General features: G+C 45.9%; 1 long non-coding RNA gene across 1 annotated transcript; it reads left to right on the top strand.

Moving 5' to 3' along the window:
* The first annotated feature begins 3,565 nt into the window (after positions 1-3,565).
* Positions 3,566-8,000, top strand: LOC137430584 (uncharacterized). Its single transcript, XR_010985111.2, has 3 exons — positions 3,566-3,936; positions 4,081-4,225; positions 6,570-8,000. It is a non-coding gene; the product is annotated as an uncharacterized LOC137430584 (long non-coding RNA).
* Positions 8,001-15,297: the final 7,297 nt, after the last annotated feature.

The raw sequence follows: 15,297 nt of genomic DNA, 5'->3' as shown, positions 1-15,297 counted from the left end.
GATGAGGCATATTAACAAACGAATGAAACAGATTTGCTCAAATTCTGACTATTTTTAACTCGATCGTATTTCACTGAAAGTAATGAGGGACTGAAGAAGAAGATGTCCATCCAGGACGTCATCATTATAACGCGATCTCCCGCGGTCATTTCAACCTCAAAAAAAATTATAATTGCAGATTTGTCAATAGATGAGGCATATTAACAAACGAATGAAACAGGTTTGCTCAAATTCTGACTATTTTTAACTCGATCGTATTTCACTGAAAGTAATGAGGACTGAAGAAGAAGATTCACTTCCAGGACGCGCACGGTTAAGCCCTGCAAGAAAAAGTTTATTTTGTAAAAATCGAGCCACGCGTTCAAAATATATGACTGGTTATGTTCGCCAGCACGTCTCTGATCGAATCGGCTCGAGTTAAAACAAACACGTCCGTTGTCGGGTCCGTCTGAGACAACCATTGGGCCTAGAATGCTGGGACTGGTCTCGTTGGATAGGCCTGGATCAGATCTAGAAACGCTGGAAGCTGCACCTCTCTGTGATAATCTTGTGGACCGCGAGAAGAGATCGTGCGACACCATCGCAACTGCTTCCAGCACTTCCGCATTTGACCATTTCATGAACACCATACGCTAACGCCCCGCCCATCACAGCGCGTACGTAATACACGAACATACAGTGGCCCATTTGCGCATACGCAAACATCCATCCACATATTACGTAAGCGTGCACATGTGACCTTCCAATTCAGCGCTACCATTTGCGCATGCGCCGAAGTCTTTCAGAGCATCAAATCAACACCAGAACAGCGCATTTGCGCATGCGCAAGAGAGAGACCCGACTGTGTCCCATCCACATATTACGTACGCGTCCACACGTGACCTTGCGCTCCAGCGCTACCATTTGCGCATGCGCGATTTTTTCAGCGTTTAAGTGCTTCGTCACACCACCTGCGCATGCGCAGGGTTGACGGGATTGACGCATTAGAATGTTTGGTGCTGTGCGAGAAGGAAATGGCTGTCATGGTCGTAATTGGTCTTGAAATTTGCGCAATTAAATGCCCTACACGATGCCGTTTATTTCGTCAAAATCCATCCAGCCGATCTGAAGTTATATGAAGAAATGCATTTACGTCGTGACGTCATCACGCGATTTTCGAATGCAGACGTCTTTTCGGAAATTAAATAAAGATGGAAATCGAAATGAATCATGTCCGCGATCTGCGCATGCGCGGTTTTCTCAGCCGCTTTTCAGTGGCATCGCAGTGCAACCCATCTGCGCATGCGCCAGCTATTGAAAATTGGGTCGCCACGGCAAAATCCAAGATGGCCGCCACCATGTATGTCTGAACCTTGCAACCTGCATATCTTGAAAAATAAGCGAAGTAGCAACTTCTAATTTGGTGTGTGGGTGTATCTAGGCACAAGGAAGAACGCTATCGAAAATTGGGTCGCCACGTCAAAATCCAAGATGGCCGCCACCATATATATGTCTGACCTTGCAACCTGCATATCTTGAAAAATAAGCGTGTGTGTGTGTAGGGGGGATGTGTGGGTGTGTGGGGGTGGAGGGATGTGTGTGTGTGTGTGTGTTTAGGTAAGGGGGGGGGGTTGGTTGTGTGTGTGTGTTTGGGGGGAGGGGAGTGGGTGGGGTTAGGGGGGATGTGTGTATGTGTGTGTGCATGTGTGTGTGTGTGTGTAGGGGGGATGTGTGTGTGTGTGTGTGGCGGGAGGGATGTGTGTGTGTGTGTGGGGGGGAGGGATGTGTGTGTGTGGGTGTGTGTGTGTGTGGGTGTGTGTGTTTGGAGGGGTGTGCGTGTGGGGGGAGGGGTGTGGGTGTATGTGTGGGAGGGGGTAGGGGGGATGTGTGTGTGTGTGTGTGTGTGTGTGTGTGTGTGTGTGTGTGTGTGTGTGTGTGTGTCGGGGTTGTATCCAAGGGGGTTGTGTCAAAGCATGTCCAATGAAAGTGGGGTTGTATCACAAGTGGGGTTGTATCAAATGTGGGGTTGTATCAACAGTGGGGTTGCATCAAAAGTGGGTGCGAGTAAACCGGTCATCACTGCCAGCAGTTTTAAAGTGGCAGTTCTAGTTGTTACTAAAGCTGTCCCCCTGTCATGTGACCAGATCCTCAGCTCTGATTGGTGTATGTTTATGGGGACATATGGACAGCCAAGCTCTGTTCTAGACAGCATCGCTCTACGGCTACGCCATAAAAAAAATCTAGAGGCTGTAGAAAAATAACTTTCTTTTCGTAAGTTTACAGCTGTTGATGCACCATCTTTTACACCTTATTTAACACGCTATATTCGTTCTTATGTGTTGTTTGTATCCTTTATGATGTCCCGAAACCAGTACATGTCTGGTTTGGAATGATTATTTTGTTTGATTTCCAGACAGGCTGACAGTGTGAACCTTCCTCCTCTGTGCGCATGCGCGATCGGAATGAGATTCTGTACAATTACCCAAATAATAAACATAATCTACAATAATAATAAAAGACTGTGTGTCAGTGTGTCTCCTCCATAACTCCAAAACCATGGAACGTAGCGGCCCTAAACTTTGCATGCATACTAAATGAACTCCAAGGGTGTGCATGATTGCAAATTGGGTGTTTGGGTGTGTTTTAACACCCTCTTTGTAGATAATCATTTAGGGGATGCTCATCACCAAAAAAGACAAAAAAAAAAGTCTTACAAAAATGGTGGTGCGCCATCTTGGTCAGCCCTCTGTCACATGACTGGGTTCTTAAAACACCATTTTGTTTCAGCCTATTCAAACGTGTCTTGCCATGGAAGCTCGATCTATTCTCACAGATTAATTGAAGTATATAATCAAAGTCTGTGTTCGGATTTGAGGATCGAATCTCAAGGATTAAAGAAGTGCCAAAATCTAGGATGAAAAATAAGATAAATAAAATTAAAGATCTAATTTAAAGAAAGATTAACACAAGTCAGGAGACGACGATGGTTCACGAGCGAGGGGTATTCAATGACAAAGGACGGACTATAACCGAAACAGGCCCGGACAGGCCAGGCCCGGAAATGTCAAAACGAAGGTTACTGACCTTGAAATGAGATAGAAAATAATGTATAATCAGTTATGAGGTTAGTTAGCTACACAATACCAAAAATTCGGTGAAAAATGAAATGAAAAAAAAAAATACAATATATATATATATATATATATATATAAACAAATAAATAAATGAAAAATGAAAAATCGAGCTACGTGGGGTCAGACACATGACCTTGACCTAACCAAATATCGAAACCCTTGTCAGATTCCACCAACTCCCTCGGAGAAGATGTAGCTTGAACTCGATTACCCCCTAAAAAGACATCTTTTTCAGGCGTGGCTCCGCCCACAATGGGCGCAATACGCCCACTCTAGGCAGGACACAACTAGATCATGATATCAACCTCCCACCCAAGTTTCATCAAGATCGGATGATATCATCGGGTAGTTATGCTGCGGACAGACAGACACACACACAGACAGACGCACACACATGACGAATATAGTGGTCACTTGATAACTCGTGAACCAATAATGTTGAGGATTATAATGAGTAAAGCAACGGGGCAAGTGAACTAAAAGCGCAAATCTCCCCTGTCCCCATCCTCCCTCCCCTCCTCTCTCCCACCACATCCCCTCCTCCCTCCCTTCACTCCCCTATTCTATATCCCACTCTTCCTCCTCCTCCTCCTCCCCTCATCCCCTGCGCTCCTTCCCTTCCTTCCTCACCTCCTCTCCTCTCTCCCCTCCTCCTTCTATCCCACCCCTCCTCTCCCCCTCTTCCCTCATCACTCCCCCCCTCCCCTCCTCTCATATTCCCATCAGCGATGCGACGTTGCGTTGTCCTGCAATGCTGGGTATCTTTGCTCGTCATTATAATAATCATGCATTTATGTACTTGTCGTCCAACTTCTGAAAAGAGGTGAGCTCTGTTTAAGGTGAGGAAGATCAACCTGTCCCTGTGTAATGTGGCGTGACTACTGCACGACTACTGTACAAATGTGTGTACACGGTTGAAAGGGTTGTACATGCCCGTGGGCCGTTTTGACAAATCCCTGTCTATCAGGATCACCCAGATGCCATTTTCGGTGGGACGACTTCGCATCACTCGATGTTTGTTGCACTTTCCGTCAGCCCGTCAACCGTACGGCGTGGGACGTGACAAGATTAGCAAGGGCGGGACTCCGCATGTGGAGGGCAAGTAATGACAGGTACGAAGTACGTGGATTATACACACCCGCAATTGCATGGAAGTCGCAGCGAACACGCGAGCCAGCGCCAGCGCTCAACGTCATTGCATCAACACATACCTGCTGCGCAATCCCACAATCCAGCAATGCTCCTCCTCCTCTCACAATGCTCCTCCTCCTCTCCCAATGCTCCTCCCCTCTCCCAATGCTGCTCCTCTTCTCCCAATGCGCCTCCTCCTCTCCTAATGCTCCTCCTCCTCTCCCAATGCTCCTCCTCCCCTCCCAATGCTCCTCCTCCTCTCCCAATGCTCCTCCTCCCCTCCCAATGCTCCTCCTCCTCTCCCAATGCTCCTCCTCCCCTCCCAATGCTCCTCCTCCTCTCCCAATGCTCCTCCTCCCCTCCCAATGCTCCTCCTCCTCTCCCAATGCTCCTCCTCCCCTCCCAATGCTCCTCCCCCTTTCCCAGCATCGATTCACAACTGCATGATGCCTTTATTCACAAGGTGGTATTCAAAACATTTTGGAATGTGAAACAAGGCCCAACCCAATAAATGCTTTTTTTTCTATCTTACAACACACAAGTATGTATACTTGGCAATTTTTCTTATCTTTTGTCGAAAAGTAAAATAAAAAGGGCACCAGCATCGTTAGTATTTCGTTTGTAAAAAAAAATTGAATGTCCTTCGGAGTACAGAAACCAATTTCCAGCAGGTCCTGGCTGTTTGCTTGTAGGAACACAAGTGGCCATATTTAAAATACCCGACTGGAAACTTTCCTCAAAGTTGATTGGTTAATGATTGCAGGACCAGAGGCCACAGCTCACAGTTTCAAAGTAAAGACAAGGACAGATAGCATGATAACTAGTAAGTAAACCAAAGGTCTTTCACTCAGAGTATGAAGTGAATGGAATAGTCTCCCTGCAAGGGCAGTGGGTAGTGAGCGGAGTTATATAGGTGTTATATAGTTATATAGTTATATAGTTATATAACTTATATAGTTATATATAGTTATATAGTTATATTATATAGAGCGGAGTTATATAGTTATAAAATGAGTTATATAGGAATGTAGTATTAGTGGGGATGGGGTGGGGGGTGTTACTTTATTGGCCCAATTGTGCAGGCTTGGTGGGCTTAATGGTCTCTTCCTGTGTTCAAGTTCCTTTTAAAATTTAAATCCTCAGGATACATTCGTGGGCAGTTTTAATGACAGAAAATGGCGGCTTTTCCCTTTTATAGAGTTGTGTGGTTGAAACGCGCATACCGCTCGTCACTACATACATACCTAATACCTACGTACCACTCGTCACTACATACATACCTAATACCTATGTACCGCTCGTCACTACATACATACCTAATACCTATGTACCGCTCGTCACTACATACATACCTAATACCTATGTACCGCTCGTCACTACATACATACCTAATACCTATGTACCGCTCGTCACTACATACATACCTAATACCTATGTACCGCTCGTCACTACATACATACCTAATACCTATGTACCGCTCGTCACTACATACATACCTAATACCTACGTACCGCTCGTCACTACATACATACCTAATACCTATGTACCGCTCGTCACTACATACATACCTAATACCTACGTACCGCTCGTCACTACATACATACCTAATACCTACGTACCGCTCGTCACTACATACATACCTAATACCTACGTACCGCTCGTCACTACATACATACCTAATACCTATGTACCGCTCGTCACTACATACATACCTAATACCTACGTACCGCTCGTCACTACATACATACCTAATACCTACGTACCGCTCGTCACTACATACATACCTAATACCTACGTACCGCTCGTCACTACATACATACCTAATACCTACGTACCGCTCGTCACTACATACATACCTAATACCTACGTACCGCTCGTCACTACATACATACCTAATACCTACGTACCGCTCGTCACTACATACATACCTAATACCTACGTACCGCTCGTCACTACATACATACCTAATACCTACGTACCACTCGTCACTACATACATACCTAATACCTACGTACCGCTCGTCACTACATACATACCTAATACCTACGTACCGCTCGTCACTTTGATATATACATAGCCTACTGCTTGTGACGTCCAAGTTAACCATGTACAGTTATTTGTATTGTTTGTTTACGAGTGATCTACATTGGGCAAGACCTGACGTGTCAATGATTGATAAGGGCGGGAATGGGAGGGTTACGAATCGTACGATTCAGGCGTCTCGGAGTTCCTCTTTCAGAAAATAATAATTACCCCAACAATACCTTGAGTCAACAAATAAACCTGATGAAAGTTACCTTCTCTTTTTTGTTTTGTTTTTTTAAGATCAACGCTCATGGAAGACCTTGCTCGCAGATCGGTGGGTTGGTGGAGGTCGGGGTGTGGCATGTCACCTCCCACACTCTTTTTGGAAAGTTTGAATGTTCGATTTAATTATTTACTTAGCGAGTGGAATATTAATATATTCTATCAATGCCATATGGACCGAACATAATTATTTATGTGGAGGATCATTTCATGATCCGCAACCGCTCCATGGCTTGAGCAGGCGCAGACCGAAATCTGAGAGTGCTAGGTGACAACACTTGAGGGATTGGCGAGTTTCATCGTCATCACCGTCATTATCATCATCATCATCATCAAACTAAAATACGCAATTTGGTGTCTGTCTGTGGTCAATTTATTTGGTCATTAATTATCCTATCTCAACCAAAATTGACAGGGGAACTAATGGTCCAGGAATAACTCATAAGACTAAGGTTGTTGTTGTTGTTGTTGTTGTTGTAGTTTTATAGCACGGATAGTTCTCTGGAACAAGCCCATGGCATGGAGACAGCCAATCCATCTTGCAGAAGCAACCCCAGATATCCCGGACATCCAGGATGGTGTACTCCCTCCTTCACGAAGTCAGGGCCACGACAGAGTAAGAGAGAAAGAGAGAGAGAATAGAGGAGAGAGAGGAGAGGAAAGAGAGGAGAGAGAGGAGAGAGAGGAGAGAGAGGAGAGAGAGAGAGGAAAGAGACAAGAGGGAAAGGGCGAGTCCATAGAGACCGATCGGCACTCTGACCTTGACCGCGCTGACCTGACGAATCCGGGCAGCAGGGAAGATTTGGCCCCCGACTTGCGTTGGAGGTTTGGGGGAGGAGTACAACCACCGCGAAGAGGCATCTCCAATCGATGTAGTTGCATATAGTGGATCACAGTGGTGTATGCGGCAGGCAGTATATAGCAGGTAGTTCAAGTTTTTGATATCAAACTTCAAATTGGTCACTATTTGGGTGATTAAATCAAATTAATTCAAATGGCCAAAAATGAAATTGTCATAACCAATTAAAAACAATTTTCCAAGAGAAGGTAGCACAAGCAGCCATAAAGTGCTTGGGATCCTAAACCTCACACCATATTGGGCTCGCGCTATGAACTCGGGAAGTCCTCACACTGTTCAATAGCGATTGACACCCTTGTGGGAGAACAAGGTGACAGTGTATGAAAGGGGGAACGAATTGACAAGTTGGACAAAATAAGCAGAGAATGAATCAACGAAGAGGAAAAGAGGAGAAAAGCAAACAGTCACCTGCAGTTCAGAGAGTTTTGTTTGGGTTCATGGGGGTAGAAAAGATGGCGGGTAAAGATGGGGGGATGGGATGGGATGGCACTCACAATCACAGGCTCATCGACAAGTATGCGCGATACTTCGTATCGATCGGCTTTCACTTTGTCTTCGGTCGAGGCTCATTAAACTAGCCTCCGCAAACACGAATCTGTGCTGTCTCTCTGATTGTCATAAAAACGGGTGATAACATGAAGAAATCGCGTCATGGAGCGGCCACATTGCTGTCACTGATGGTAATTGTGTAATTTGTGTTCCTTTGAGATATATATATATATATATATATATATATATATATATATATATATATATATATATATATATATATACTGTATATATTGGAGGAGCGTGAAGTGGTGTACACAGTGCGGTTATACCTGGAAACACCACTCAAAGCCGACTGTGCGAACCCATACACGTGGTGGTGATTCCAACCATAATCATGATATTAAACTCCACGGTCAGCGTGACGGTGGGGTAACAGAGGGACGAGCTATTATGACGTCATAATGAGGGGACGTTCTGTGATAATATGCAATGGTAGAAGCAATCCCGTTATTACCTGTTTAATACCTTTCCACGTCATCTTGCAGATACAACATTGTGGTACTCTTGATGGAGAGCGCACATTGCTCAAAAAAAATATATTGGTGGATAATCTTTTTATAGGGTATGTGGATACAGAGTACCATGAATAAAAGCGTGAAAAGATCTCTCTTTGTTTCATCTTTGTTTAAAGCAAGTGTGAACGAACCAGACACCTGAGCTGACATGTTAATTTATGCGATGTAAGCAACTTGAGAAGGAAATGGCAACAAAGCATTTAAATAAACACATCTTACAAGAACAATATCGGGCTATAGCCAAGATCAGGTATGGGGCGAATGGTTTAAGATGGCGGCCATTAATGTTTTCTTGAAAGACTTCAAGGAAGACTGCAATTGAATGGGTAAAAGCAAAGTGGGTACTTGAGGATGAAGGAAAGGGGGGTTGAGTTGGGGGTGGTGGGGGGGGGGGGGGGCGGGGAATTGAAGGGTGCTTCAGATGAGATCAAAAGGAAACAAAAAAGACATGGAGATCAAGAAGAGTTTGCTTGTAGATTTGCGTGTACGGTCTAGTAAGGATGGGCAGGTTGGATTGTTCAGAGGACCATATCAAGAGGCCACCGGATTTAAAAAGGAGCAGATCATAAGGCTCGGTCTGATTATGCATATTGTTGTGGGAATGGCTCCGAGGGGTTAAGAGATCCTTAGTACAACTCCAGCTATTTCTTCGTACATGTCTCAGCAAAAGCTTAGCATAATTAAATGTAATATTAGATATGCCGTCGCTATTATGTTTAGATAGACAACATCCACCTTCCATAATGTCTGTGTCTAGAATTATCAACCCGTTTGTCCTCATTTATTTAATGTCTCAATCCTCTGTTATCTGTCTAAATGTTTCTCTATAAAGTGCTTTCTAGGCCTTGCAGTGCAAGTATGGCGGGAAATGAGCAAGTGCCGTGCAGTTAAACTGCAGGTTGATCACCTCAGTGAGCACCTGGGAATCTCGTTCGCTCAAGGCGCAGCCGTTATGGCTCAAGGTGAATGCCTCTATGACTCGTGCTGCAGCCGTATCGCCCACCGATCAGATCTCTACCAATCACAAAGAGAGGGGAGGGCACCTGCTAAAAGTGATAAAAGGCAGATGCTAGCGGTCCAACGTCTGGCTGGGCTTCAGTTGTGAACGGTTGGAAATTGGAATTCTGCATACTGGGTATGCTTGCATTGTCACAAGCCTTGTGCTGATTTTGAGTGGATGGGTTTTGCCTCATTACTAGACGTCTCACTACACCGAACCAGCGAGGGGAACGCCTGTGTTCCATCCCACCAAACAAGCCGTGTTTTCTCTCTTTGGCCATAAAACGTTTGCTCTGCCATATATTCAAACTGCTTTCAAAACTCCTGCACGGCTTTGCTGGATTGCCAAACATCTCTTCATTCTATTGTGAATCCCCACTCTGTCTATCTCTTACGGAGTGTCTTATGGGAACAGATAAGATTAATAATTAAGAATGTTCCGATTGTTCATTGGCATCCGGTGTGCATATCGGTAGGCATTAAGAGGTGGTTTTATTGTGGATTGTATTATTTTTTTGTGTAAAGTATTCCTTCATTCTTGTTTCCTTCCCCCGAGCAATTTGCTCTTGTTAAATATTCCTGGTCTCGGGGTCAATTGTGCTTGTCTCCGCTGCTTCATTTGATGGTTTAGGCTGGTTGCAGATTAAAGTCGGAGTGTGGTTCAAACCACTTTGGACCACGCTCGTGATCTCACGGTTGCTCGGCCGAATTAATAAGAGGTATGGTCTCTTGGTGTGACCCCCTGTTAATTCCTCACCCCATGAGCAGTGTGGCGTGGCAAATAGACCCAGGAACTTGCTCAGGGCCATGGACTTATCTGGCGGTTGCAGTCAGTTTGACACCTGTGGGACTCGAACCGGGCAACTGGAATGGACCCAGCACTGCAAGAACTAAACACTAGTTGTGATTTGGAAGATCCAAATCTTAATATGAAGACACCACCAACTATTATAGCTGTGCTGCAGACAGGGCTCAGGTGTGACGTTTCAACCACCATGGTCTTCACCTGGGACTGTGTGGTGAGCGGAGGCATCACGTGATTGCAAAATACAAGTGCAAACCCACTTTAAGTCTCACCATCTGCAGTTTTGTGAGTATTGGATTTGCAGGACCTTTTGGACAACCTTTGTACAGATAGGAGAGGTTGCTGTACAAGACCAAGGAACCTTCAGCGGTTCAGCAATTGCTTGGGTTTATGACCAATGAAGCAGAGATTTCCTTTTTAACAAAGAGGGGACTGCATATTATAATATAATAGAGTCTTTATCAGCAAACGATTGGTGTCTTTACTTGAAACGTTTCTTGTGCTAATCTGGACTTTGAAAGACCTGCACACGTTCATTGCAGTGTCGGCATTATCTTCATTGTGAACACCTTTCACTTCAAATGATCTATATTCGCCATCTTTACAAAGACATTCCATTTGAAGAAGCTTCCAAATTTGTTTCAACCCACGTATCGATTTCTGTCAGAAAGTACAGCGTTAGCATTCAGACCTATCCGCAGTACAAATATTTATTCCACTTTCATTCCATTCTCAAGGACGTGCGTTTGACTCCAGTCAGAGCACGACATCTTTCACGCTTTCAGTTGCTGCTTCATTTGTTCTTATTCCTTCCATTTTGTGAGATTGTCCAATTGTGCTGTCTCAAAACTTTTAGTTTTGTTTCGATTTCCACGTTGAAGAGTGGTGTGTGGTCATCTATAGAGGTGGTGTGGCTTGGCCTTACGTGGATAGATAGCTGCTACTTCTGCTACTACTACTCAGAGTACTACTACTACTACTACTACCACCACCTCTTTAGCAGCCCCAATAATTCTTATTCCTACCTTCCTTTGGGCAATAAAATCGACGTAAGCTGATTTGGGCAATAATTTGTATAATATTCTCATTGGTGCCGGTGATAACTCGCCTACTCTTCATGAAAGTTGCCGTGGGGTCTTTAACTCCCAGCTTTACCGCCAGTGGTGGTTCCTGGTGGAGGTGTCCTCGGACCTAACGTCCTGTCCTACCGACAGACATCACACACGTTATTGATTCCTCGCCTTGCAAAGGAAACACCAGGATGACAGCTTATAGTTCGGTCGAGATTCAAACCCAGGCTAGATAGCTCAAAGGTGAGTGTGCATAGCTCTACAAACTATCCTACCAGTTTAGATGGATGGATGAGGGATGATTGAACAAATGTGTAAATGAATTTGAAGCAGAAGAAGAAAACATCAATTTAATATTGCAAATTAAATGAAACAAATAAATGCATTCCAGCACGCCAGCTCACTCTAGTTTGCGACACACTCTAGCACGTTCCAACCCATTCCAGCACGCCAGCTCACTCTAGTTTGCGACACACTCTAGCACGTTCCAACCCATTCCAGCATGCCAGCTCACTCTAGTTTGCGACACACTCTAGCACGTTCCAACCCATTCCAGCACACCAGCTCACTCTAGTTTGCGACACACTCTAGCACGTTCCAACCCATTCCAGCACGCCAGCTCACTCTAGTTTGCGACACACTCTAGCACGTTCCAACCCATTCCAGCACGCCAGCTCGCTCCAGTTTGCGACACACTCCAGCACGTTCCAGCCCATTCCAGCACGCCAGCCTGCTCCAGTTTGCGACACACTCCAGCACGTTCCAGCCCATTCCAGCACGCCAGCTCACTCTAGTTTGCGACACACTCTAGCACGTTCCAACCCATTCCAGCACACCAGCTCGCTCCAGTTTGTGACACACTCTAGCACGTTCCAGCCCATTCCAGCGCTCCAGTTTGTGAAACACTCTAGCACGTTCTAACCCATTCCAGCACACCAGCTCGCTCCAGTTTGCGACACACTCTAGCACGTTCCAACCCATTCCAGCACGCCAGCTCGCTCCAGTTTGCGACACACTCCAGCACGTTCCAGCCCATTCCAGCGCTCCAGTTTGTGAAACACTCTAGCACGTTCCAACCCATCCCAGCACGCCAGCTCGCTCCAGTTTGTGACACACTCTAGCACATTCCAACCCATCCCAGCACGCCAGCTCGCTCCAGTTTGCGACACACTCTAGCACGTTCCAACCCATTCCAGCACGCCAGCTCACTCCAGTTTGCGAAACACTCTAGCATGTTCCAGCCCATTCCAGCGCTTCAGTTTGTGAAACACTCTAGCACGTTCTAACCCATTCCAGCACGCCAGCTTGCTCCAGTTTGCGACACACTCTAGCACGTTCCAGCCCATTCCAGCGCTCCAGTTTGTGAAACACTCTAGCACGTTCTAACCCATTCCAGCACGCCAGCTCGCTCCAGTTTGCGACACACTCTAGCACGTTCCAACCCATCCCAGCACGCCAGCTCGCTCCAGTTTGCGAAACACTCTAGCACGTTCCAGCCCATTCCAGCGCTCCAGTTTGTGAAACACTCTAGCACGTTCTAACCCATTCCAGCACGCCAGCTCGCTCCAGTTTGCGACACACTCTAGCACGTTCCAACCCATCCCAGCACGCCAGCTCGCTCCAGTTTGCGACACACTCTAGCACGTTCCAACCCATCCCAGCACGCCAGCTCGCTCCAGTTTGCGACACACTCCAGCACGTTCCAGCCCATTCCAGTGCTCCAGTTTGCGACACACTCTAGCACTTTCCAACCCATCCCAGCACACCAGCTCGCTCCAGTTTGCGACACACTCTAGCACGTTCCAACCCATCCCAGCACGCCAGCTCGCTCCAGTTTGCGACACATTCTAGCACGTTCCAACCCATCCCAGCACGCCAGCTCGCTCCAGTTTGCGACACACTCCAGCACGTTCCAGCCCATTCCAGTGCTCCAGTTTGCGACACACTCCAGCACGTTCCAGCCCATTCCAGTGCTCCAGTTTGCGACACACTCTAGCACGTCACAGCCCATCCCAGCACGCTAGCTTGCTCCAGCACGCAAATTGAGATGAAATCCAAGCGGGTTTTCAAACCGAGAACGCCCTCGATCTTTTCAGACGGTGTTTGTTCAGAAGATAAGAATGTAACCCCGCAACGTGGAGGTCGCTACGTTAGTGACAAGTGGAACCGTGCAACGTCGCATGTCGTGAGACTATGAGAGTGACGTTTTATCGATAATAAGTCGCTACATATTGTAACGCAGATTTTATTACATCACAAACGACGCGTTACGCCATTATAGCACATGCACAGAAACAGAGGAAAATAAATAAAACGAAAAGTTTTAAAGAAGCATGATTTGTATTTTACCGAGAATTATATGAGAGTCAAAGGTTGATGGTGGGTGCTGGTGAGGGGTGGTGAGGAGTGTGTGCACGGAGTTTCGCTGTTTCATGCAGTAAAACAAACTAATGGAGGAGGAGCTACTGATGGAAGAGAAGCTACTGATGGAGGAACAGTTACTGATGGAGGAGGAGCTACTGATGGAGGAGCAGCTACTGATGGAGGAGGAGCTACTGATGGAGGAGTAGCAACTGATGGAGGAGCAGCTCCTGATGAAGGAGGAGCTACTGATCAAGGAGGAGATACTGATGGAGGAGCAGCTACAGATGGAGGAGGAGGTACTGATGAAGAAGTAGCAACTGATGGAAGAGGAGATACTGATGGAGGAGGAGCTACTGATGAAGGAGGAGCTACTGGTGGAGGAGCAGCTACTGATGGAGAAGGAGCTACTGTTGGAGAAGTCGCAACTGATGGAGGAGGAGCTACTGATGGAGGAGGAGCTACTGATGGAGGAGGAGCTACTGATGAAGGAGGAGTTACTGATGGAGGAGGAACTACTGATGAAGGAGCAGCTCCTGATGGAAGAGGAACTACTGATGGAGGAGGAGCCACTGGTGGAGGAGCAGCTACTGATGGAGGAGGAGCTACTGTTGGAAGAGTCGCAACTGTTGGAGAAATCGCAACGGATGGAGTAGGAGCTACTGATTGAGGAGGAGCTACTGATTGAGGAGGAGCTACTGATGAAGGAGGAGCTACTGATGGAGGAGGAGCTACTGATGAAGAATGAGCTACTGATGAAGGAGCAGCTCCTGATGGAAGAGGAACTACTGATGGAGGAGGAACTACTGATGAAGGAGGAGCTACTTGTGGAGGAGCAGCTAATGATGGAGGAGGAGCTACTGTTGGAGAAATCACAACTGATGGAGGAGGAGCGACTGATGGAGGAGGAGCTACTGATGAAGGAGGAGCTACTGATGGAGGAGGAGCTACTGATGAAGGAGCAGCTCCTGATGGAAGAGGAACTACTGATGGAGGAAGAGCTACTGATGGAGGAGGAGCTTCTGATGGAGGAGGAGCTGTTAATTACCATCACTGGACATTAGTGTATGCTACTTTTGGCTACCGTGCTGGAGGGAACTTTTGCTTATTACAGTGACCAGTGTGTACTATTGGTTACCCAGGTTGAAAATCCCATAGAAACCAATAGGAACCTTTAAGTTAAACTTGTCCTGTATAGTAAGGGAAACATATGAAAATCTGTTAACTAAATTGTTACCAAAAAATTTCTTCACCAATATGTTTGTAAAGGTGTGTAATAACATGTGTTAAAATGTTGAAGTTCAACTCCCGTGGGAAACCCAGAAAAAAAGCTGTTGAATTCGGGTACCGAAAAATTATTTTCGAGAATTTTTATTTTTTTTAATCGGCCCTTAAGTAACTTATGAGGGGTCAAATAAGGGTTTTTCATGATTCTGAGTTGATTGTTAACATTTATATTTCACCACAGACACTCCTTTGTGGAAAAATAATTTCTAAATATATCTCATTTTCTACTTTGCAGGACATGGAGTCTAGCAATATGGATGAAGACGTTACTCCACCTGTGCTCAATTGCTTCATCTGT

This window comes from Myxine glutinosa, chromosome 7 (assembly GCF_964187855.1).
Source record: "Myxine glutinosa chromosome 7, kmMyxGlut1.1, whole genome shotgun sequence".
Lineage (NCBI taxonomy): Eukaryota > Metazoa > Chordata > Myxini > Myxiniformes > Myxinidae > Myxine > Myxine glutinosa.
This window is presented reverse-complemented; position numbering and strand designations above follow the sequence as displayed.